The sequence below is a fragment of the Balaenoptera borealis genome, assembly GCF_965194805.1.
Source record: "Balaenoptera borealis genome assembly, chromosome: 5".
In the NCBI taxonomy this organism is placed as follows: domain Eukaryota; kingdom Metazoa; phylum Chordata; class Mammalia; order Artiodactyla; family Balaenopteridae; genus Balaenoptera; species Balaenoptera borealis.
In genome coordinates this window covers 127,446,426-127,471,827 of record NC_138862.1, presented here as the reverse complement: position 1 = coordinate 127,471,827, position 25,402 = coordinate 127,446,426, and the positions used below count along the sequence as shown (strand labels likewise).

Below are 25,402 nucleotides of genomic sequence, written 5' to 3'. Positions count from 1 at the left end.
AATACTAAGACATGAAAACACATGGTTACAAATGATGATCATTTTCCAATCATTTTGCAAGCTGGGGCTGGGCATTATTCAGAAGTGGTGCTGAGGATGCTGGTCCCAGGCTCTGAGCTGCAGAATGATGTTGGGGGCTGGCCACATTGTTCATGTGGCAGGGAATGGCTCTCACTCAAGGTCAGCTTCTTATCAGCTGCTAGGAAATGGGTTTTTTCATCAAAGGGTTTTTTTCAATGAAGAAGGATTTCTGACACTTAAAATTTTATTTTTTACCCTGCTGTCAGCAATCTAACTATGATGAGCCTGCGTGTAGTTTTCTTTGTGTTTATCCTTTTTGGAATTCATCCAACTCCTTGAATCTATGGATTTATGTCTTTCACCAGTTTTGGAAAATTCTCTGCCATTGTCTCTCTGAATACAGTCATTTCCCACTTTTTGAAAGTTCACTTTATGTCACCTTGCTTTTATAAAAGACCTACATTAGTACATGTTTTCACTAATAGAAAGAAATCCATAGAGGCTTTTCACTTTTAAGGAAAAAGGCAAAAATCAAAATTAATGTTCAGCATTTGTTTTGCAGGGAGCTGTTACAGAGGCAGCAAAAGTAGCATCGCCAAGCTCCTTCCCAGGAACTACATTCAGCATCTCAGCATCAAGGCACCATAGCTTTGAACGGTGTCTGTGAGCATGTGTGCCTTATCTCAATTTATTTTGTGCATCTATTAGCACAAAGGTAATTGCTATTTCATTTTATACTATTTCAGCTTATGAAAGGTTTCATAGGAACGTTCTACTTTCAGATAGTGGGGAAAACCCGTATTGCTTCTGTTCCATTTTCTCTCTCTCCTCTCCTTCTGCGACTCGGGTGATATGAACTTTAGACATTTGAATATGCCCCACATATCTTTTTGATGCTATTATCTCTTTTTCTCTCCATCTTTTTTCTCCCTCTGTGCTTTAGTTTCAACATGTTCTTTTGACTCGTCTTCAAGTTCATTAATTTTGTGCTCAACATTGTTCAATCTGCTATTAAACCTATCCAATGAGTTCTTGATTTCAGTTATTATACTTTTTAAGTTCTAGAATGTTCACTTTGTTTTTATAGTTTTGGTTTTTTGGTAGATTCCACTTATCTGGTGCCATTTTTCTCCATCTACTCTGTCTACATTTTTCTCCACTTTATTCAACATATTAATCTAAGTGGAGGTATTATGAATTTTTAAAGTACAGCTTACCCTTGAAAGGCACGGGTTTGAATTGCACTGGTCCACTTTTACATGGATTTTTTTCAATAAATATACAGGCAGGCAGCCCTCGGTATCCACGAATTCCATATCCACAGATCCAACCAATTCAACCAACTGCAAATCGCAAACTGAACACATGCTCTGAGGTTGGTTGAATCTGTGGATGCAGAACCAGCAGATACTGGAGGGCCGACCATGGGGCTTGAGCATCCGTGGATTTTGGTGTCTGCATTGGGTCCTGGAACCAATCCCCTGTGGATACCAAGGGATGACTGTGTAATACACATACGATGAAATGTGTAAAGTGTGCTAATCATTAATGCACAGCTTATTGAACTTTCACGTTGGTATATATTCATAAAACCACCACCCACATCAAGATACATAACATTTCTGGCACTTATTTCTCACCCAAGCAGTTATCTTCCTCTCCCCCAAGAGAAAACCACTATTCTGACTTCAATCACCATCAATTAGTTTTACCTTTTACTGGACTTCATAAATGTCTTTTGCATCTGGCTTCTTTCACTTAATATAGTATCTGTGAGTTTCACTCCTGTTGTTTTTGTATCATTCTTAGTTATTGCAGTAGAGTATTCCATTGTGTGAATAAACTACAATTTATTTATTCATCCTCCAGTTAATAAACATTTGGATTGTCCCCTGTTTAGGGGCTAATTTCTCTTAGATATATACCTAGGAGTAGAAACGTTGAGTCCAAAGATAGCTATATGTTTAGTTTTAGTAGATTCTGCTAAACAGTTTCTCAAAGCCAGTTGTGCCAGTTATCAACTTATTACCTCTCAGATCCAAATCCATACTTAATTACCTGCCCTGTGCTAATGGAGCTGGGCCCTGCAAACATTTCTCCTTTGCCATCTGGCACAGTGTTAAGGTTTGTCAGTAGGGAGCACTGGCAGTCACTGCAGGAGAAAGAGAATTCTCTTCCTGGTTCTGATGTGCTCACTTGGCAGATTCCTGCAGCATGTGGCAACCAGAAATACAAAGTGCATCTCCATGGGCAGCTTCCCATGGGTCAAACCCCAGAGGTTGACCTTCCAATGCATCACTCCTGTGGGAAGCTTTCCAGCAATTTCCACAGTGTGGCACCCGTCCGTGGATGGCTTCCCTCAGCACCAAGAGGCATGCTTTCCAATGAATACCACCTGCATAGACCTTCAGCAAACCTCTTCATCATCCAGTGGGTCATGGCTACATAATCTCCAACAAGGTATGGTTCTCAGCCCCCTGGTAGAAGGTGAGGGTTGGGACTCATACAGACTTGTTCCTTCTTTGGGTGCTCTGTCTCAGCCTGAGAGGCTGCTCCCAACATCTGCTATAACTATATTCTTTAGAGTTCTCTTTTCTCCTTAGTAGGTAGTCCCCTCTAATACTTAATAATTCTTTATATTAAAATTTCCTGTCCAAAGTACTGTGTAGTTTCTGTATCCTGCATGCACTCTGGCTGATGCATGGATATACCATTTTACACCTCCACCAGCAGTGTATGAGAGTTCCAGTTCCTCCACAGTCAAAGTTCTGTCTACTGACTCCAATATCTGAACGATCTGGGTGTCTACAATTTTTTCTCTTCCTTATCAATTACATGTTCATGCCTCTTCACAGGACTAGTTATGTTTTACTATACACACACATTGTAAATAAGAAGTAGAGAGACTCCAGATGATGTCATTTGACCCACAGAGTGTTCCCTCTTTCCTCTGATAAGCAGGTGGGTTGAGGAGTGATCATCTCAATCCATTGAAGGATTGAGCTGGGTTGGGGCGGGGTTTCAGTTTTTACAAGACTCAACATATCTCCGGTTTACCCCTATTCCTCACATGTGGATTTTGATTGAGAGCCTTGCAGATCTCTTGTCTCCTAAGCCATGGAAGGTTATGGAGAGTCAGCTCTACCCTTCAGAAGTTCCCAGTCCTGCTGTCTGGACACTGTCCCCACGGAGCTTCAAAATCTGGCAAATCTCAGGAAGAGGCAGGAGCTGGCCTTGTTTTTGAGGCAGGCTCTTTCTTCTTGGGAAGGCTTTATTTTCTAAGCACTGTGGGACTTTGGAAGATTTCACTCTGCTTTTTAGATGCATTTAGATTCGTTCCAATACCATGTGACCAGTAAAAGCTTTACTGGTTTCTCTTTATTCCATTAGAAGTCTTCTTTCTGGACAAAGATTGATCATCAGCCAGTGCCCTGAATTAGCAAATGTCCTTGGGGAGGGGAGAGGGAACAGCTGGAGAGCCTCATCTCATTTTGTTGCAATAGGAGAATTGACCAGCCGCAGCCTACCGGGTCCTACTTAGAAGAGGAAATCCCCTGGGCTTATGAAACTCAGAACTCTTTTCAAACTATTGTCCCTAGCATGTGTTTCAAAATCTTAGAGTAGACTTTTCTTTCTTGACAAATTTCTATCGTGTCACTACCCTGAGGCTATAGGTGTCAAAACGCAGTTCAATGTTTTTCAAACTGTAGGTCACAACCCATTAGTAGGGCGTGAAATCAATTTAGTAGGTCTTGCTAGCATTTTCTAATGAAACAGAATATAATAGAATAGATCAGAGTGCATGGCACATAGTAACAATAAGTATTGTTTCATGAAATTTTTGTTGCACTTGCATGTGTATGTCTGTGTTCTGGTTTGCAATGTCAAACCTCTTTATTGCTATGGGTTGCAGCCAAAATGTTTATTTATTTATCTTTTAAAATATTTATTTATTTCTTTCTTTATTTGGTTGTGCCGGGTCTTAGTTGTGGCAGGTGGCTTCCTTAGTTGCGGCATGCAGGCTCCTTAGTTGTGGCATGCATGTGGGATCTAGTTCTCTGACCAGGGATCGAACCCGGGCCCCTGCATTGGGAGCATGGAGTCCTATCCACTGTGCCACCAGGGAAGTCCCCCCAAATGTTTAAAAACCGCTGGATTTTAGTTTAAACAGAGGAAGGACGAAGTGGAGAAAAATAAATGATCAGAAACAAATGTTAGTTGAGTATGGACAACTCTGGGGAGAAGTTTGGCCATGAGTGGGAAGTCGATTGACTAAAAGCTGCTCTTCTGGCCCCAGAGAGCAAGAGGGAGCCCATGCAAAGGATAGACCACAAGCATCAGTAACCATAAGCATCAGAGAAAAAAATCTTGTGAGGCGCAGCTCCTAGTGGGGCTGGGGCAGCTGTGGCAGGTGCAGAGGGGTAGCAGGGAGAGCTGAAGCTGAGAAACGGCTGAACCTGCGTTGGTAAAGACCATGACAGCCCTGAGAGATGACCATGTAGTTCTTGGTACCAGATCACTGGCAAAAGGTCTTGTAGTTGGCACAGAAGAAAGGTCAGCTGAGGGAAAGGACAGGCCTGTGGGTGGCGTGAGGCTCTTCGGCTAACCCATCGCTGGTGCTCCAGGGTCAGCAAAAGATAAATTCCAGCCACGTGCCCGAGGAGACTGGGACTGGAATGAGTGCTAGTGTTTTCTTCACCTTCTCCCTGCTTTCCCAACACCACACACACACACACACACACACACAACTGACCAACTGACCTGCCCGCCGAGGCCACCAGACACAGGGGAGAGGGTGGAGGCTCTGTGTTGGGAAGGCCCTGACTCTCAGTCCACTGGCTGGGTTGGCTTGGGCTTGCGGTCTCCTATGTCTAAAGCAGGGCCAGTGAGACCTTCTGCCCGGGTCCTTGGGAGGCATGCAGACCCATCACTGTGCCCGTGTCTGGCACGCTGTGAGTGCTCCGGAGCCCAGAGCTGCCTGAACCCCCAGGGGCCGCACTGGGGCAGAGAGTTCTGGAGGAAGGTTGTGCCACAGTGACCTGGCTGGCTCCTGGCCCTGAAGTCCACAGACCCCCCAGGTTTGCCTACTGAACCCCAAGACACCAGCATGGGTCTTCTGTGAGGCATGGCACTCAGCAAGGTTTGGGCAGAGAGGCTGGCACGGGACGTCCTGCAGTGCATCAGGCGTGTTTGCTCTGGTCGCTGAGCGGGGAAGTTCTACGCTGGGTCACAGCTCCGATCTTTGTCCTATTCCAGGAACTGTCTCCTGGCCTCGGGTCTGGCCTTGGACCTCAGGGTCTGAAATTTGGCCTGAGCCCTGCCTGGGTTCTTGGCCTTTTATCATGCCCCATGCACACCTGGTCAGCCATGGGGATCTGCTGGAGTTTGGGGAAAGATTTCAGCTCAGTCATACCTCAGCCTATAAGGTTTTCTCCCTCCCTTCTTAGCCTAGCTGATTGGTCTTTGTCCATCAAACCCTGGCTCCATCATCACCTCTCACAGAAAACCTGCCCTGGGCACTTGCCCCTCCCCATACTGGGTTACATGCCCCTCCTTGGGCTCCCTCTGCCCACCCCCGTGCCTCTTGATTCCACACCACTTACCCCTCCTTTGGTGCTCTGAGTTTGCTTGGAGGTAGGACTCTGCACAGCATCGGCACATAGTAGGTGCTCTGGCAGTATTTACTGAATGAATGAACCATCAATCCCAGGCCTCACTTTTCTGCTCAGTGACCCTGTTCTCTAAAGCTCCTATTTGCCAGCAGCTGAGCCCTGCTTTATTTCAGGGCTCAAAGAGCAGAAGAGGCAGCCCAAATGGGATGAACACCCTGTTGTAAGACCCCAGCCACAACCTGCAGGGTCTAATCTCACCATTAGAGAACCCCAGGTACTTGTGTGTGATTACTAGCTGGTTAAGTTCCATTTCTAAGGGAAACAGGTTCTTAAAGATTTGTGTATGAAAGAGGTATAAAGACAAACCTTTGACTCATGTGCAGAGACAACCAGGACACACAGACCCCTGCCTGCCTCCCCCAAGCCCTGTGGTAAATGGAAGGGGGAGGAAGAGGCAGGTCACAGGCCAAGACCAGCCAGTCAAGATGAACATCTGTCCCTCAGGCCCCCTCGTCAACCAGTTCTTTTACCCCCTACCAAGATGAGATACTCTTGATGGCACCCAAACCTTCCCCCGAGCCATGGGGACTCAAGGGGTCCACGGGGCCTTCAGAACAGCAGGTGGGAGTGGGTGCAGGGGGCACAATGTCTGCTTGGATGCCTGGGGTGCCAATTGAAACCACCATGGCATGAATGACTCAGGGTAGCAAAGTTTCCTGAGACCTGGGGTGGTGGGCGAAGCTCTCAAAATGATAAGGGAATGAGTTTCCCAGATGTGTGAAGCTGGTTCCAAGTCATCATCAAGGTCCGTCTACAAAAAGAACATCTCAAAAATGACACTGATAATCTAAACTACAGTGAGATACCACCCCCCGCCCCCCAGGATGGCTGTAATCAAAAAGAGATGATAACAAGTGTTGGTGAGGATGTGGAGACATGGAACTCTCACACATTGTTGGTTGGAATATAAAATAGCACAGCTGCTCTGGAAAACAGTTCGGGGGTTCCTCAAAATGTTAAGTATAGCTCGCACATGACCCACAAGTCTACTCCTAGGTATTGATATATACCCAAAAGAAATGAAATGTTCATACAAAGACTTGTACACTAATGTTCATAGCAGCTTTATTCATAATAGCCCAAAAGTACAATCTGTCCATCAGCTGATGAAAGATAAACAAAATGTGGTGTACCCACACAATGGAATGCTATTCAGTCACGACAAGGAGTGATGTCTTTCTACATGCTGCAACATGGATGAACCTTGAAAACATCCTGAGAAGTGAAGGAAGCTGGGTCACAAAAGACCACATGTACGATTCCACTTTCATGAAATGTCCTGAGTAGGCAAATCCATAGAGACAGAAAGTGGATTAGTGGTTTCCAGGGGCTGGGAGGAGCAGGGAATGGGGAGTGACTGCAAATGGGTTCGGCGGTTTTTGTTTGTTTGTTTTAAGGGGGGGGGGGTGTTATGAAAATGATCTGGAATTAGGTAATAGTGGGGCTGCCACTTTGTGACTATACTAAAAACCACTGAATTGTCCACTTTAAAAGCTGGAATTATATGGTATGTGAATTATATCTCAATTTTTAAAATAAGGAAAAAATGACGCCGATGGAGAGGAGTTAGAGGAACTGAAACAATGAAATGGATCGCGAGTGTCGCCCGTCCCCGTCCGTCGCCTCCATCTGAACGAACTTTAGGCCCAGGAACCGGGCACCGAGAGGGTCTGGGGGAAGCAACGCTGGAGACTGGATCTAGGAAGAAACACGGCCTGGGATTCGAAGGGAACGCGGTTAAGGTGGCGGCCTGGGATCGCCTAGGACGGGGGAGGCGTCTGCAGGCTCAGAAGTTGGCCGGGCGGGAGCGGAGATTTAAAGGCTGGAGCGCAGAGGCTCTTAAAGAGGCTCGGGCGAATTCCCATTCGGCGTCCACTTTAAAGCCAGCTCCGCCGCGCCGAGGGTCGGACCTGGGTAAGTGCGCGGGGCCCCGGGGGAGGCGGCGGCGGCGGCGGCGGCGGGGTTCCGTGGCCGGGTCCGCTCACCCTGCCGGGTCCGGGGCGCTCGGCGCGGGTGGCCTGAACGTCAGGCCGCGCGTCCTGGGAATCTGGGGCCCGCGGGGTGGCAGGGTCGCGGCGCCAGGCCCGGCCACCCCTGCGCCCACGGCGGCGGCGCTCTATTTTTAGCAGCCGCTGTTGCATTATAAGGAATGCGCGGCGCGCCGGGCGACCAGGGCGCGCGCGGGCTGCGCGGTCGCTTTAAGGAGGCGCCGGGGCGGGGACAGGCCAGAGCGGCCGTCAGGCCGCGGGCCGGGAGCCGTCAGTCCGGCTGCCGCGGGGCCCGGCGGGCGCGGCGCTGCCTTCTCGCCGGCGCGGGCATGGAGGAGGCGGCCTGAGGCCGGAGCCGAACCGGGCTGGAGCGCGCGGTGAGCGGTCGGGGCAGGCTGGGAAGGGAGGGCACCCGGCCGGGCGCTTTGTTCCGGGAGGGAGGTGTGGCCGCCCCGGGCCCGGGCGCGCTCGCCACAGGCGGACTGCGCTCTGGGGCTGACGGAGAGTGGCCTTTTGCCCCCACGGCAGACTCCAGCGTGACGGTGTGCGATCGAGAAGTCGGAGACGATCGAGACCCCAGTGAGAAGGGCCTGCCCACCGCGCAGAAAGCCCCTTTCATGGTAACCGCCCTTGGGTTCCTTGTCTGCCCTGGCGAGAACGCGCGGGGAGGTGGGCGCGGGACTCGGGTGGGTGGAGGCGGAGGGGGGGGGGGGATCTTTCCCCTTTTAAAATGGCGTTAACGCCAGGAATCGGCCGAGGGAGTTGTCAGATTCATCTGAAAGATAAAAAGCAGGCTGCTTCATAAACCTTTGCTGCGCCGGGGGCTTGGGGCTCTGGTCACAACCAGGGCCCGGCTCATTCATTGACGGGACCTGCAGGGGCGCCCACCGAGTGTAGGGCACCGTGCCAGTTACCGCGCCGCGAGGAAGGTAGGGGTGCAAACCGAGCGACAGCCCAGCGTGGTCGGTACTGGGATCAGGGAAGCACGGGGGCTGTGGGAGCAGACAGCGTGGAAGGGCAGGGAAGGCCTCCTCGGGGAGGTGATGCCCGGCAGGAGCGTGGGCACTGGACACCAATTAGACTTTGTGGCTGGAACTGAGGTCTGTCCTGGCCAGGGCCAGAGCCGAGGCTGGAGAGGTGGAGAAGGGCCACTTCATCCCGGCCCTGATCCCCGAGCTCTGGGATTGCCCCTCCTCCTCCCACCAGCGCCTACTCCGAGCAAACCTCCTTGGGCTTGAATGGTTCTTGCCCCTCCAGGACTCACACTCTGTCCTGGACCTGAGCAGAGAGGGTGACTGACAAGGGTCAAAATTGTGGCCTCAGAACAGTGACCTCCCCGGCAGCAGGAATGATAAGGAAATCTGACTTAAAAGCCCTGAAGCTCCACTGTAATAATAGCTGCCAGCAGGGCTGACACAGACCAGGCACTTGATGTGGATATGCTTGCTCATCATTTGACAAGACTCCTCCAGAAGGGTTTTATTATTACCCCCATATGCAGATGGGGAACAGGGGCTAGGAAGAGTAACTTGCGCAAGATCATATCTAGGGTCCATGATGTAGCTGCAGCTCCTCAGGCCCCTCTTGTGAGGGTCTGGCTGACCTGGCCTGAAGGCTCCAGGTGCAGCTTGTGTTAGGCTTTGGCTCTATTGCCTTTCACTGGTTGGGTGAAGTGTGGGGTGGTGAGCTGCTGGTAGTAATAACTGACACGTGTCAGGGGCTTTGCAGTGAACAGAGCACTTTCACCGAGACAGTTCTTAGAGTTTCTCCTACTTTTCTTCCCAGGAAAGAAACTTGAGCTGGCTAACATTTTTGTAAGTCTCCTAATTTCCTGTAAATCGCATGTCCCTGCTGACTGGGGCTGAAAATGTTCCATGAAAACATGCGTGGTTTTGACCCCCAGTCTGTTCTCACTCCCAGCAGCCAATTAGCTTTTCTGTCTGTGGTTTAAGGTGTAGTTTGTCCTTTCTCTGCTAGGTCAGGAAGGTTGGAGCTTTAATGCTCTGGGGTTTTCGAGGCGCAGAGTCTGCCAGCCTCTTTGGGGGTGCGGGTGGAGGCTGCGTAAGCCGGGTGCTCTAATAGAAACTACCCCCCGCCTCAACATTTCCTTATGGGGGGCAGTGTGGCCCTCTGCTGAACCCTGGTGGGGCAGTGACAGTCTTCCAGGGCTGCCAGCTCTGTTTGTATTTGCCACTACTTATGTGTTCACCTACCTAAGACATCTTTGTGACAGGTATAACTTTTATTAGCTCTAACCACAGGTATTTCACACTTTCAGTTGATCTGAGCTGCTTATAGAGAGGCAAGTCCATTATCCCTGGGGTTGGTTCCTGAGCTTGAGTGATCACCTGGAACCAGGGAGGACTTCTGGGCTCTGATGGACTGAACTAGCTCCTGGGGTGCCTGGTCCTAACATCAGCCTGATTCACATGTTGACCAGCCTGCTGCATCATGTGACTTCTTGGGGAAATGTGACCTCCATTTTATATTTCACATCTGGTGTCATCATTGTCTACCCATGAAGTGCCCCCATATGGAGTGTGCCCCCCTGCAAGCGATTGAAAACATACCTGCTCAGGAACATCATGTAGTCTGCACAAACCATACACATGTGAACTAATTGGGAACACGTTCTTGTGCAAAGCTGGGATGGTCTCAAGTGTCCAAAGAGTGTGCATTGAGTTCCAGAGGCTCTGTAACTTGCCTGGCCCGGGGCAGGTATCTGGCTGGCTAGAAGGTAAAGTTACCTTTGTCTGGGGATGGGAGAAAGGAAGGAACTGGGTGAGCTCCCTGTGCCCTGGGCATCTGGCAGCTATGCATGGTCTAGAGGCTGAGCAGAGAGGTCGAGCTTTGAGAGGAATTTTGTTGGTGGACTCTGAGGCCTTGCCACCCCTCACAGTCTTGGGTGATGCCACTGGGCCCTGTGGTTCTGGATCAGTGCGGGTGCTTTTGGCTGCAAATAACGGAACCCAAGTAAGAGTGGATTAAGGAGAGCTTAAATCTCCCAAAGATGTTCTCAGCTTTTGTGAAGTCTCTGGACACAGGGATGGGATATTAGTGCCACTTCCAGCAAGTTCTTGCATGGGACAGGCAACCAAGAGGGCTGAGTGTTCAGAGCAATGATTTTTACCTTCTTGGGCCACTGCCTCTTTAACATGCCAGTGAGAAGCCCAAAGAAAAGTTCCTTGTATGTATGAAGTTGGGCATTCAGTTTGGGAGATTTGTGGATCTCTGAAAATGAGCCCTGGATCCCAGGGTAGATCCCCTGCTTCACTACGGTTCACTGAGGACCTACCCTGGGCCTCTGCCCTCCCAGCCAGGCCGGCAGGCTGTCGTGGTAGAGCCGGTGTCAAGAGTGGAAGTAGAGCGGGACGGGTGTCAGTTCTCAGCTTGTGGGTGGAAATCCATGCAATCAGCTAGTGGGTCTGTCTTGTGGAACTCTGACTGAGAGGACAGTGCTGCCACCTCCTGCTTCAGACAGCAGAGGACGTTGTCGAGGCCGAGGTGACAGCCATACTGCACTCCTTGGTGTCTGCCATGCATCCCTTGGTGCCCGTCTCCAGTCTTCTAGGTGGCGTTCCTGCTGCACATAATGAGGCTGGTCCCGCCTATTCTGAGACTCCCCCGGCCTTCCACTGAGCCCCACCACTGAGCCAAGGGCCTGTAGCCCATTGGCACGATCCATGGCAGCCTTCCGCCGCCATCCCCCTTGCAGGGGTCATGAAGTAGCAGTGTGGATTTAGCTTTTTAATGTCCCTATCATTGTCCTTTAGTATTTTTTAAATTAATTAATTAATTTTATTTATTTATTTTTGGCTGCGTTGGGTCTTCGTTGCTGTGCGCGGGCTTTCTCTAGTTGTGGCGAGCGGGGGCCACTCTTCGTTGTGGCGCGCGGGCTTCTCATTGTGGTGGCTTCTCTTGTTGCGGAGCACAGGCTCTAGGCATGTGGGCTTCAGTACTTGTGGCTCATGGACTCTAGAGCACAGGCTCAGTAGTTGTGGCACACGGACCTAGTTGCTCCGCAGCATGTGGGATCTTCCCAGACCAGGGCTTGAACCCGTGTCCCCTGCATTGGCAGGTGGATTCTTAACCACTGCGCCACCAGGGAAGCCCTCCTTTAGTATTTTTTTTTTTTTTAATTTTTATTTATTTATTTATTTATTTATTTATTCATTCATTTATGGCTGTGTTGGGTCTTTGTTTCTGTGCGAGGGCTTTCTCTAGTTGTGGCAAGCGAGGGCCACTCTTCATCGCGGTGCGCGGGCCTTTCACCATCGCGGCCCCTCCCGTTGCGGGGCACAGGCTCCAGACGCGCAGGCTCAGTAGTTGTGGCGCACGGGCCTAGTTGCTCCGCGGCATGTGGGATCTTCCCAGACCAGGGCGCGAACCCGCGTCCCCTGCATTGGCAGGCAGATTCTCAACCACTGCGCCACCAGGGAAGCCCTCCTTTAGTATTTTTGATAGCTTTACTCGGTGGAACCTGTTGATGGCCAGATGGCCAGATGACAGTATGGGTCATCATTGGTTGTGAAATGACATTCTGGGTCTCAGAGAGGCATATTTTCATCTACAGAGCCTGGCATCTGGCCACCTAAATGGATAAAACATCGTGATTTGGATCTGGGTTGTGTTGCTAATGAGATTTTGGACAGTACCAGGAAGGGATTTGGCTGTGCAGTGTGTGGCAGTAGAAGGAGGGAGGGGGTACGGAGAGTTCTGCGCTCTGATTCAGGTCCTCTGTGACCGCTGATAGGGCCTTGGGAGCGTCCTGTGCTGCAGGGGCCCAGGCTCCGTCTGTGACTTCTCTGCCCCGCCCTCAGGGTTGTCAACGGGGATTAGATGAAACACACAGATGAGAACATGCTTGGGAGACCAGAAAGGGCCGTAAGAATTAAGAGCATTATCAGTATTCAAGCAGCCTTCAGAAAACAGAATCATAGACCCAGAAGGGGCCCCTGGAGCATATTTAGTCTCAATTCAGACCCAGGAGAGCACATTTCTCATAGTGATGAGGTAGATGGTTTTAGGTGGGACACATTTTAATAGTTATATATATATGTATATATATACACACTTACTGATGTGTACTATAAAAATACAGGTATGCCATCAAACGCACTTTTTTTTACTGGCTATTTTGCTCAGATTAAGGCTAAGTAAGAATTTTAAGTTAAAAAGTATGATTTTAAGGTAAAGATTAAACCAGTAATAGTTCAGTAGTTGACAAATACAGCCCAAATGGGAAAGTGACCCCTTGAGTAGAGGCTGGGAAACTTTCAACAGGGGGTCCCTCCGGTGCAGCCTGTGAGGGGCGGGTCTTAGCTGGACGCTTTCAGAGGCAGGGAGCTTGACACCCCTTAAATCAGTTTACCCCATTTGGGGATTCACTTATCCTGGCAAAGTTCTTTTCTTTCTCCCTTTAACCTGTCCCGCTGGATCTGTGCCACGTGAACCTTGACAATCGTGCTTTTCTCCAGCACAAGCAGCCTGCTTTCTCCAACTGCTCCTCAGATGGCATGGCTTAAAGACGGCCTCTCTGGAGGTCTACCCTGTCTCCCCTCTCTCCTTCCCGTCTCTTCCTTCCCTTCCTTCAGTGAAGACTTGTGGGCTGGGCTGGGGTAGATGCTCCGCATTGGCCATCTCGAAGCCTCGCAACAGTTTTGCTGTTAGCCTTTTACAGATGTGGAAACGGGGGCTCAGGGTGGTTAAGTAGGCATCCCCATGGCCGTGGCCTGAGAGGAGCAGAGCCTGGAAGGAGTCTCGCCAAGGTCTGTCTGGTCCTGGAGCACATGCTCCGTCTGTTACTCGGTGCTGCTCCCAGGACTGATGACTTTGGTCATTTGACGACACGCCCCTTCTCTCCTGGTGCTCATGGGACATGGCCCACAGGGTTCTGGCCATACATAATCAGTGCTGCAGTGGAGCGAAGGCCTCGTGAGGAGAGAGGACAGTTCACGCACAGCGACACCGTGAAGCAGCAGAAGGCACTGAGGTGCAGGCGTGGCTGGTTGGCAAGAAAGGCAGAGGGAACCTAGATGGAAGTGGTTTTCCCCGACTCTCATTAATCTCACTGTCAACCAGGAACCCCTCCATCGTTTGTGCACTTGGTATATTTTTTAATTTTCAAAAATATAAAAAGATGAAGGATAATATATAACAAACACCATGTACCCATTACCCCAAATGAGCAGATGCGACCGTTTTGTCTGCACCTGATCCCTTTGGCAGGGCTTCAGCGCATCCCTGGTCAGGAGGCCTGGCTGGCTGGGCCTGCCCTCAGCCTCCGGCCGGCTTTTGGAGCCTTGCTCCCGAGTTTGCATGTCTCGGCTCTTTTACCTCCACGTCCCCAGCGAATTCACTGAAAATGCCACCTGGGTCTCCATCAAGGTTGTGGATAGATCCTTTTGCTGCCTGAACTCACCCTGGGGAGGAATGAGTGTGCATCTTGGGATCTAACCTTTTTCAAAAAGTTCCTCTACCCGAATACATACTTGCCTTGACCACTGTGGCTTCAGGCCAGGCTGTGGAGCATCATTTAGTCAGAGCTGCCCAAAGCGAACTGTAATTTAAATGGTAAGTGTATATATTTGGAAAAGAGAGGAAAAAAACCCATGATTTTCTTTTTATCATTAGATGACACCGATTTGTTAAGCTGCTCATCGTCAACAATCTTGAGCAAAATACATTTCTGGTCTAAAGTGCAGGACTGCTTTACAGGAAGGAAGATCAGAGTGCAGTGTAGTACCTTTGTAACCCCTAACATGGCCTTGCCAGCTCTCCCTTTTCTCGGCTCTCACAGAAAGATGGTGTCCCAGGTGTGTGGTCCCAGGTCCTCCCCTCTGCCAAGCTCTCCAGCTGCAGAGGGGGAAGCTCTCCTTGACGACAGGAGACAGAAGAAGGCTTTTCCCCTAACTGTTTGCAGCCTCCTGCTTCCCGCCCCGCCCCCGCCTGACTCCACTCCCGAGCTGGAGCCTGACATGGCCCATTTGCAGGTAGCTTGGGCTTGACTTAGGACAGTTAGCAAAGCACCACTTTTAAAGCTGTGCAGAAAAGATGAAAAACCTTCTGGAAAAGGCTTGCATACCCAGGCAGATTCCATTTTCAAGGAGTCAAGGAGTTCAAACTGGGGACAGAGATTTGAACGAGTTTCATAATAGAACACGGAGACCTGAGGTGGTCCCCGAGTTTTCTTTACTAAATGGTGAGAATGAGTTGAAATGTTTTCCGTTCCTGAGTTGCCAACAAAGGATAACACTGCCTGCGTCCTTTCCCCTGACTCGATGGAGATGCTGCAAAAGCCAGCAAAGGCTGGGACCCCAAAGACCTCAGAAGGACCTGCTTTGTTGGGGTTTGTCTTGCAATAGAAACGGTCAAAGACTGTACCAATGAAGGCAAGTAAGCATATTCTAAAGTCAATTCCTATTTGTTTATGCAAAAATACACATACATGTTATGCTGACGGCCTACTTTTTAAAGAAAAGTTTTCGTTTAAAAAGAACCTGCTATGCATACTATGTGTTAGGCTGTCCCTAGTATCCTAACTACCCAGATTAAAAGTAAAAATATTTGTAGGCATGTGGTGCTGTGTGGAGATTGCTGAAGATGTGCTGGAGTTGGGGAGGCCCACTCTCCCCTTAGGGCTGACCATTTTTGGGGGGGCCTGGGGACAGGTTCTTGCCTCCCCAAAGCATTATATATTCACTTCAAGAGCAAAATTCATTTTAACTCAGTTCCAGTTTCTTTTTTTTTCTTCTTCTTCTTTTTAGCCTTTAGAACTTTAACACACCTTCTTGAAAATTCCCCCTTTTAGATGACCGCCAAATTCACCCCTTTATATTTTAATTCCACTGGGAATGGAGGTCCCAAGGAAGAGGCAGAGGCAAATGCATCTTTCTTGGCGAGTACCATTCTCTCACAAGGAGGCTCAGCAGCCCAAAAATAGCATCCGTCATGTTCTTCTTTCAATGCCTGCTTTATTGTAACTGGAGATGATGGAAAAGGGTGGAGCCACGGTCCCAAAGCCTTGGGGGCATATATTAAAAAATAACTTGTATGAGATACGTCTTCTCAGTGGGCCCTCCACACCCACATTCCTCAGGTTGAGATTCCCGGGCGACAGAGTCAAGAAGGCCTAGCACTCCCCATACGCTTTTCACACCCATTCTCTTCCCGCAAAGGAAGTCAGGCCCCGGGTGCCCTGCTGGCGCTCCAGGGAGCTAAGGTCAGCTGGCATCAGAGCCTTCCCGGCCACCCCACTCAGTGACCCCCGGCCCTGCCTGCCCGCAGTGGCCCGAGTCCACTTATCTGGGGCTGGGTGGGTGTTTCCTGCATGTTTGAGATTTTAAGCAGGAAATCAAAATAAAGAAACAAAGCCTTTGTTTTACTTCTGGGCTCAAACTGGGGATGGCTGGAGGGATGGAAAAGGGGAGTGAGAGCAGGTCACTTAGCACTTCCACCAAATAACCATTCTAATAAAGCACTTAACAGGGGCTTTTTCCTCCTTAGGGCTGGTGTTCGTGGATAGGAAAGCTGGGTGGAGGCTGGGAGAGCCTCTGTGTGGAAGGAGGAAGGAGAGGGCCCCAGGCAGGGTCTGGCACCACCAGCGATTGGCAGCCAGAGGGGCCTCAGGGAACCTCAGTCCTCCCTCCCTTCCTCAGAAGACCGACAGGAGAGTGGGAAGGGGCCCGGGCTGCAGGCCAGAGGGCCCCCCTGCTGAGCCTCTGCCCCCTACCTGTCCTCTCTGTGACCTTGGGCAAGTCCCCATCTGCCGTGGGCCTACTTAGCAGTGCCTGTAATAGGGACAGTGCTGCTGTGACACATGTCTCAGGCATCCCCACCCCCCTTTCTCCTCTAGCCCGGTCATGCGGGGCCAGGCCCTCATCCCACATATGTGGAAATGGAGAGGTGCTCGCCCCAATAGATATTCATTCTTCCCCAAAGATTTTCTCCCTGTGCAAGTTTTCTGAGTGTATCATTTATTTTTCTTTGACGATTACGCAGTCGTTGATGGAAACCGTCCCCATCTGCAGTGTTTCTGGGGATTGCAGGGTGGGGACCATGCCAGCAGGCCATCTGAGCTCCGGGGTCAGCTGCCACATTTTGCGTGGGTACCATCGGCGTGGCTTCCTCATTCCCTAAGCCCCACTGAGCCACGGCTGTTGTACGTAACAGGCTGTCACCAAGGGCCTCTGAGAAAGGGGGCTGTCCATAGCTTAGAACGAGGCAGAAGTTAAAACTGAGCGTCAGACACCCTTCCCTTGCCTGCTCATGCCCTTGGAGACTTTCTCCCCGGCTCTCTGTCTCCTCAAGCCTAGTTGACTGCCGTTTTCCAGGGACCAGTTTTCCTGGGCACTTTCCCCCAGAACTTCTGAAAACTCCCAATTTCCATTACTTTTGACTATAGAGGAATAATGACATGGAGACGAGGCTGGGAGCCTACCCTTTTACCCCTGAAAATAGCCAGTAAGAGCTTGTCTGAGCAAGAGGCATGCACCCCAGACCTACACCGTGACCTTCTGCAGGAACCACAGCAGGAGCTGTGGGGTTGTTACTGTCACTGTTCCAAGCCAGGTCAGAGTCTTAGTCAGGCCTTTTTTCCCAATGACCAGAGCCAACTCAAGTGTTAATCTTTTTTCCTTTGTGTTAGGACAGTGTTCAGAGTAGCTGTGAGGATTAGAGCTGATGTAGATCAGGATATTTACTGAGCATCTTCTTGGCGTCAGGCATGCGCTGGGCTCCAGAGATACAGTGGAGAATAAAACGGAGGATGGGCCCCTCCTGGAGCTGACAGTCTGGTGGGGAAGACACATTACATCATAAACAATTAGGCAACTGAGTGCAGCATGCAAAGTGCTGTCAAGACAGACAGCTGGGTGTCTTGGGAGCTAGAGCAGTGACCTCACCTAGTCTGAGGTGCTGGTCAGGGAAGTGTAGCATGTGGTCGGGACATGATAAACAGGCATTCTAATGATCGGCCCTGGCCACAGCACTCGGCCTGATTCCACCTCCAGCTGGTTGCTGCTACCCATTCACCAAGGATAGTTTTGCACGGAGAGGTTTATACGTAATTTGTCCGAGGTCACACAGCTAGTAAGTGGCACAACCAGGATTCAGAACTGGATCCGTTGGATTCATTTCCACGCTCCTGACATCTGCTCTGCCTCCAGCTTTACCCTACTTGGGCTCGTCCCCCTCCGATGGGATGTAGCTCCACAGTTTCTCCTTTCTCTGCACCCCCGAAACAAGCCAGCACGGACTGTGGGTGGTGATCATTCCTCAGATCATCAGGAACAGCATGTGCTTCCCTGCTGAACCCTGGAAGGCCCAGCGGCAGGAGCAGTGATCCTTCATCCCGCTGGGTGGCTGAGGTCTCCCTGTAGAGCAGGCTGCGCTGTGCACCTCGCGGGCTGAAGGTGGTGATTCAAAGGCAGCCGCTTCCTTCCCCTCCTGCCCCCGTCCTGAGTGCTCTGGGGCAGCCTGGAAAGCGGCCTTGTGTGGCCCCAGGAACCCTTCTGTGCAATTTGGTGGAGGGGACGTTGGCGAGAGTTCCCGCAACATACTTATGAGGAGGATGGTGATGATGATGATGACCGTAATAATAACACTTTCTGTGCCAGGCACTGTTCTAAGCACTTGCGTGTATGGGCTCATTCTGTCCTCAGAAAAACGCTGTGAGGTGAGTACATGGTTAACAGATGAGGAAACGGAGGCGCACACCCGGGTTGAGTGATTTGCCTGACGTCACATTCCCAGCAGAGGGGCAAATGCTTTGATTCATGACTTTTTATAAAAGTGCCGTATGTAGAAAAAAGAGAGGTGGGCGGCCGGTCCCCTGGCCAATGGCGGCTTCTAGATGGCTCCTGCCCCTTGGGAACGGAGCAGGTCTGCCCACTCTGCCCTTTGCCCCCTCTGCATCCAGGGCTCGCTGCCTGGCCTGGCCAGGCTGGGTAGGAGGGCAGGAAAGATGCAGCCACTCTTTAGGGTTTGGGGAGAGAGATGTGAAAAGTGGCCTCCTGCCCTTCCAGAGTTCGGCAGGGTCCCTGAGAAGGCATCCCTCCCCATCTCCAGCCTGGTTCAAGCCTCCATAGCCAGGCGGCTGGACCCTCCCACCCTGGTCCTGCTTTCCTGGACTTTCCCTTTGCTGAGGAAAACCCCACACCTCCCCGGCCGCTCATTGCCTTGCCCGCCTCGTGTTCAGGAAGTTTCCCTTTTGTTTTGCTCCAGCCCTTCTCTCTGCAGTCTGCTTACCCGTTTAGAACGGGGATTGGATCGCCTCTCCTCACCTCAGGGAAGGGCCTAGATCCTGTTTCTTTCTCATTTTGGGTCGAACATAAAATTTTTCACATTTTTCATTTATGATGTTTAACATTTTGAATGCAAACGATGGAAACAAATCAAAGCAGCGGTCATTTTTGAATGTGCCTTTCTGCCCTCTTCCTCCCCGGGCTGTGCCGTGCTCCTGGGGTGGCTGTGTGCTCTCCCCCAGCTAAAGACGGCTAGACCGGAAAGTTTCCAGGCTGAGCAACCCCTGCAGCTGCTCCTCAGTGTCACTGCCACTTCCTTTAACCTCACACCTCTTTGCGGCCAAAGCCAGGCCAGGCCAAGGCAGTGAAGGGTCGTCTGCCTTGGAGTGGCCACACCACTCAATGCTGGCATATTCGAGGTGGCAGGGTAGCAGCAGGTGCCCTTATGGGCTGCCCACCCCCCCCACCCCAGGGAGGTGATTTATTTGGCTTATATAATGTGTAAAACTTTTTAATTGGTAGCCAACATTTAAAAAATCAGTTTCACATAAAAATTCAGATTTCTGGCTACTCTTTAAAAATTTTGACTGTCTGGAAGCCCCGTTGCAGATATGCTTCTGTCATGGCGGTCAGGTGGTGGAAGGTACCAGTGGCCTCCTGTTTACCACAGGCCCCACTGCTCCCTATTGCCTGTCCCTGTCCCCTTCTCTCATTTATCGACCTGACCTCTGCCTACACATGAGTTTGGGATGTCCATTTGTCTCCTGAGTCCCTCTTTCTGCTATTGCAGGGTAAAGCAGTTGAGATGGTGGGTCAGCTAGGATGCGGGGGGCCGGAGTTTAACCATTCAGCCCTGGCAAGAAGCATCCGTCTCATAGGCAGAGGGTTGCTGACACAAAGGGAGGCCTGCCCCCGGCATCCAGGCCTTCCCTTTGCTGTCTGTCACCACCCCTGCCCTTCTCCTGGGCCACTTACCTGCTGGGCTGGTGTGAAGCCATAGGTTCCATGAGGCAGCGGCTCTGGGCTGGGACAGCGCTGAGGGACAGCCTGTGAAGCTGTGCTCCGGTTGCCTCCACTCGGGAGAAAGACAGTATGAGAACCTCTGCCTTGATGCCATCAGGGGGTTCTGGGGGCGGGGTGTGGCATCCCCAGCCCAAAGGCAGGGATGGTCAGGGAGCTGGGCCCTGGGACCTACAGGGGGCTCAGTGTTTGGGAGTGTGGGTGACAGGGAAGGACCCCCTTACGGTCAGCCACTCCTCCTCTGGGCTGGTGCCCTTGTGTGTCCAGTGGGACTGCTCGCATGGTATCTCCCTTGTGAGGGCCACCACCCCACTTCTCTGTGTGGCCCACACCACCTCAGCCTACCCGCCACCCAAGCAGAATCCCAGCCAACTCCCAGGGTCATCCCTGCATTTGGGGAATGCAGACAGCAGACACCGGAAGCATTTCTGTGCGGAAAGCTGTGCCAGGGCTCCAGGGTGACCCCGAGATAAGGAAAATGAAGCTCAGCCTGTAGCCCCCAGCCCCACCCCCACAGGGGAAATGTGACAGTAAGACAGCTCCCAGCTCCTAGATTTGAAGGGAGAAGAGGCAGCATGGCCGTGTGGCTGCGCTGGGAGCTCGTGGTCACTTGCAGGTGGCGATGCGTGGCGTGGACAACCATGGAACCTCGGGGACCTCAGGGGCTAAGCAGAGCCTTCTCGATGAGGTGGCTATGGCGAATCAGCGGAATAGTGGCTGCAAAGCACTCTGGCTGCCACCTGCCACCTGGCCAGCACTTCGTAGATGCAGGCAAGGTGGCTCAGTGGAAGGAGGCCTGGCGAGCGGGAGAGGCCGGGAACGAAGGGGTGGCTTCGGGAGCCTGGGGCGCAGGACGGCCGTGCCTCCTAGAGGGAATGTTTTCACAGGCCGGGGAAGTGAAGAGGCAGTTCAGGCAGACAGCATTCCCTGGCAGACTCCGCGAGGCCCTACGAATTGGGCACCGCCCCTGTCCCCAAGGACGCTGTACTAGGAATCAGTGGGAGAGAGGCTCTGAGCGGCCGGCGACGTGATGCCGGGGCAGCTCAGGGAGGGCCCGTGGGGACAGCTTCAGGCTCCCGGGGCGGTTTCCAGCAGGAGCACTGTGCCCGGGGTTGGTTGAGGGGTGGCAGCGCTGGAGTGGGGGGAGGGCGGTGCCATTGAGGGGGGGCCCAGGCAGAGGGCAGAGCCAGCCACGGAGGGAGATGTGCCACGAGGCCTCGGCCTGGGATTTGAGGGGAAGGGATGTTGGAGCTGGCGGGGGAGGCCGAGGAGAGACGGTCGGGGCGGGAGGGCGGGACAAGGGCGCTGGTGGGGGTCCCGTGTGCGGGGTTGAGCCTGAGCAGCCCAGGAGGAGGTGTGAGGAGGCCAGGGGTGCTCACAGGAGCCCCTCCTCCAGGCATGGGCCGAGGCAGCAGCTGAATCAGAATGCGGAGCAGCCTGCCAGGCTTTGGGGAGTCTGAGGGCCTCACTCTGGGGAGCCCCAGAGTGTCCAGAAGCCGACCCTCCGTAGCGGGGTGACGGCCAGGGTGACTTTCTCGAGGGGCATGCAGATGCCGGCCTGAGGCTGGGAAGCTCCTCCTCAGCTGCGGGTGAGACTGCCCGGCCCTAGGGAAATCGGAATGGCCCCCAGGACCGAGAATAAGGATCCAAAGATAAAGCCACTTCCTCCTCTCTGCCCCTCGAGGAAGCTGCGAGCCAGGCGGCAGCCCTGCCCCTCACCCCTGGACTGAGTTCAGCCCTAGCCGCCCTGTGGTGGTGGGACACGGGGACACAGGGGGCCGGGCATTGGGGTGCGACCTCAGCCCGTGAGGACGTGGGCCTGTGAGGGCCAAGCGGCCAGGTGGCAGCACCCCTGTGGCCCGGGGATGCCAGTGGAGCACGTTGTTCTGATGGGTCGTGCGGACCTTGAGACACCGAAGCCCTCGTTAACCCCTCAGCTCGGAGACCCCTGCAGACCCACCCGGCCGTCTGGACTAGCTGGGTGGGGAGTGGGGCAGAATTCTAGTTTTTCGTTGTCAGTCTGAATGCCGAATCCCAGCTTCACCCTTTTCCAAGCTGTGCCCTCGGGCACATGCCTTAATGCCTCTGACTCTGCTCCCTGCTGCTAAATGGGGAGGCCAAATGCCACCCCACACAGCTCTGCCTTTGGGCCTTTGTGGCCATGCCAGCTCCGCCTGCGTGACCTTCCTGCTCCCACCCGGCCCTGCAGCCCTTTCCCGTCTGCTTCCCCTCTCCTCTCCTCTGAGCTTCTGGAGCCCTCAGTTTGTCCTGTGCAAGTTATGCAGTGTCCGCTGGGCTTTTCTGGCTGGTGAGCTTCACTGCGGTCATCAGAAAGAGCTGTGGGCCTGCTGGACCGTGCGGCCTTCCAGCGAGCCTGCATGGCGCGCCTGTGGGGAGGGGAGGGTCCGGGGGCCTCGGGGTCATGCGGGGGCCCCTGTGCTCCCCACTGCCTCGCCCCGCAGCCCCTGCACTTGTTCCTTCATCATTCTGTGCTGATGAGCCGCCACTACGTGCCAGGCACTGTGCTTAGTGCTCTGGATACAAAGACAAACACCCCCAGCTGTCAGGCAGCCAACAGGAGCTCCTCCCCACTCCCCTTCCCACCGCACCGCACACGTCACACATTCCGCACCCCAGTCACAGGTGTTGCTTGCAGAACTCGGCACCTTCTTGGTTTTGCACACCTCTGTGCTTTACAGCTTTGCAACTTCTGGTCCTCACCTAGGATATGCTTGTCCCTATCACTTACCTCAGCTGATACCTACTTGGCCTGCAAGACCCCATTTTGTCATTGCCTCAACCGGGAAGCTTTCTGCAATGCCCCCAGGCTGGGTGAGATGCCCCCCGCTGCCCCTGTGCTCCCACTTAGCCTTGTATACTGTAGTCCTCTGTCTGCCTGCCCCTCCCCCCCACACACCCCATGAGCCCCAAAGCCAGGCACTGGGGCTCATTCATCTCCGTCTCCCCAGCTCCGAGGACCAGGCACATTGGAGGTGCTCTGGGAGTACTGACTGGATGTGCAAGTCTCCCGGATCTGAGCCTCTGTGTGCACTGGGGGAAGGGTGGCCAGCACCGGTGGCCTGTCCACTTTACTCCTCCTGGATCATTCTCCTCTGGGCTCAGGAAAAATGGGCCCTTTCTCATGTCACGTGTCCTTAACAGGTTTTTCTTTCCAAGGATAAATCCACCAAAACAGGAGGAACCCAGAGAGGGGCTAGGTTTTAGGATGGGGAGCACTTCTGGGTTTAAAGACCAGAGGGAGAAGCCGTTTCATGCTGAGTTCCCAGCAATTTGGTATCTGCTGCGCAGTCTATTCAGTGAACAAGCATCTCCTGAATATTTGGGGAAATGTCTTTGAGGAGCTTAAATCTCCTTCATCATTGGGTCAGCAGCGTGCGGGGGCTTGTTGTCCTACAGCATGGCTGCAGGAGGCTGCCCCCCAAGGGGGAAAGGGGGAGCTGAGACCAGCTGGCAGATGGGCGTGAGAGCGCCCCGAGGACAAAGTGGTGAGGGGCTGAGTTCTGTTGAGCTGTCATCTGTGGAACCAGCCAGTTTGCAGGGCATGAGCTCAGGAAGGACTCTGGAGAGGCAGGAGGGCTTCCTGCAGGAGGAGGGACGTGGGATGGACTTCGAAGGATGCTGGTGATAGTAACTCCCTGATGTTTATTGAACGCTCTCTATGGGCCAGACACTGGGCCAAGCAAATAAATGTAGCCTATCATGACCACCACAAGTCAAATGCTGCCACTGTCCCCACTTTTACAGAAGAGACAACCGAGGGACAGAATGTAACTAACTTGCCTAAGGTTGCAGCTGTGCGAGTTCCTAGCTCAGGCTCCTTGGTGAGGGGTTCCAGGTGAGGCGCCAGCCCCAAGCTGGGCGGGGAGCAGCCAGTGTGTAGGACCACAAGGAGACAGGCTGGGGCAGGGACCAGCACAGTGGAGAGGGGCCCACACAGGGGTGCTGAAATAGGAGGTCTCAGAACCCCCTGGTGTTCCCACGATGCTGGACAGCTGCCTGATCCCTCAGCTTTCTCCCTGGTCCTCAGGGCAGGAGCACCTGGCAGTACCAGACCTGTGCCCTATTTGGCAGACTTTGTCCAGTTGGGATGGGGGGGGGCGTGTCTGTTCCCAGTGACTAGTATTTACCCCGGGTGCCCCTTGGGCCCTGACCTGCTCAGCTGCTTCTCCCACAGGGGCAGCAGTCTGGCCTTGGAGGCCTCCCTGACTCTGACACCACCTCCCTGGCTCACTGCTGACTTCTTCCCAGCACTTCTGGATCTGCTGCCTCTGGCCTGGCCCGACTCTGCACCCACCCACCACTCTGCCCGCCACGAGAGGATGCTTAGCATGACGCACTGGCCACGGGCTCTGGAGCCACACGGTTGTGGTTTTAGATCCTGGCACTGCTGCTTTCTAGCCGGCTGACCTTAGAAAAGTTATTTTACTTCTTTGTGTCTCAATTTCTTCAATTGTAAAATGGGGACAAAGTTATACCTCATAGGGTTGTTACGACAATTAAATGAGCTAATTTGGTAAAATCTTCCAACAACATCAGACACATCGCCTACATTAATTAAGTACTTCTATTATTTTTAACGTGATCACCCTTGTAATTATTATAGCAGGTCATTTCTGGGACTCATAGTGCTGGGTTGTAGATGGCTAAGCTCCAGGCTCTGTCAGGAGGTACTCACACACTAGCAAGTAAGACCCTAGTGTTAACAGTTGTGATATAAAGAAGCACGTGGTACTTGGGGTTCATGAGTGAGGTCAAGGGCCTGGCTTACTTCAAGCATTGGCCTTTGTCTAGATCTCAGGACTCCTGTCTGATATTTCTGCCCTGCTGTCAGCAGTCCAGGTGTGATCCTGGCAGAGGAGCTTGGATTTGATGGGGTAGAAAAGCAGGGACTGATGTATTACCCAGAAGACTTGGGTAACAGAGTTCTCCAGAGATAGCCAGGCAGGCACCCCCCCCCAAAGGTCCTGAGCCCCTCCCATGGAACAGGCTGGCCAGTAGGTGGGATGTTTTGGGGGGAACCTAAAGAGTACTGGGTTCGATCTGGGACGGGAAACAAGTTTCCTCTCCGGACCAGTCACCTGGTTCTGGCTGCCAAGGGTGCTGCGTTGAAAAGGGTTGTCAGACTGAGCAGGAAAGAGGACCACAATGGACTGTGGTGTCTGCCATGGATCTGGGAAAGTGGGGGAGGCACCCATGCCACATACCATCTAGACCTGATGATGTTTAAGGTCCTGTACAGCAGAAAATAACACACGGTTGGATTGGTGGTTAAATCTTAATAATCAAGTAAGCTGAATGCACTGGCTTCCCGGAGGGGTTGAGTGATGCAGTGACAGTGCTGGGCTGGGATTAGCAAAGGTGGGAGACAAAGGGCAGAGCAAAGTCTTAGGGAGGGGAGAGTGGAGCCTTAGGAATGCCAAGTGGCCTAGACCCCTGG

The 25,402-nt window shown here is 52.5% G+C and overlaps 1 protein-coding gene across 4 annotated transcripts in view; it reads left to right on the top strand.

The window, feature by feature from the left end:
* Positions 1-7,096: 7,096 nt before the first annotated feature.
* Positions 7,097-25,402, top strand: part of MRAS (muscle RAS oncogene homolog) — a 60,544-nt gene continuing 42,238 nt past the window's right edge. The window contains exons 1-2 of one of the 4 annotated variants that reach the window (XM_082393707.1): positions 7,099-7,607; positions 8,210-8,301. The gene's annotated coding sequence lies outside the window, so the exon portion shown is untranslated. Of the gene's footprint in view, positions 7,608-7,917; positions 8,059-8,209; positions 8,302-25,402 lie in introns of those variants that run through there. The other 3 variants (XM_082393706.1, XM_082393709.1, XM_082393708.1) reach the window with 3 other exon arrangements.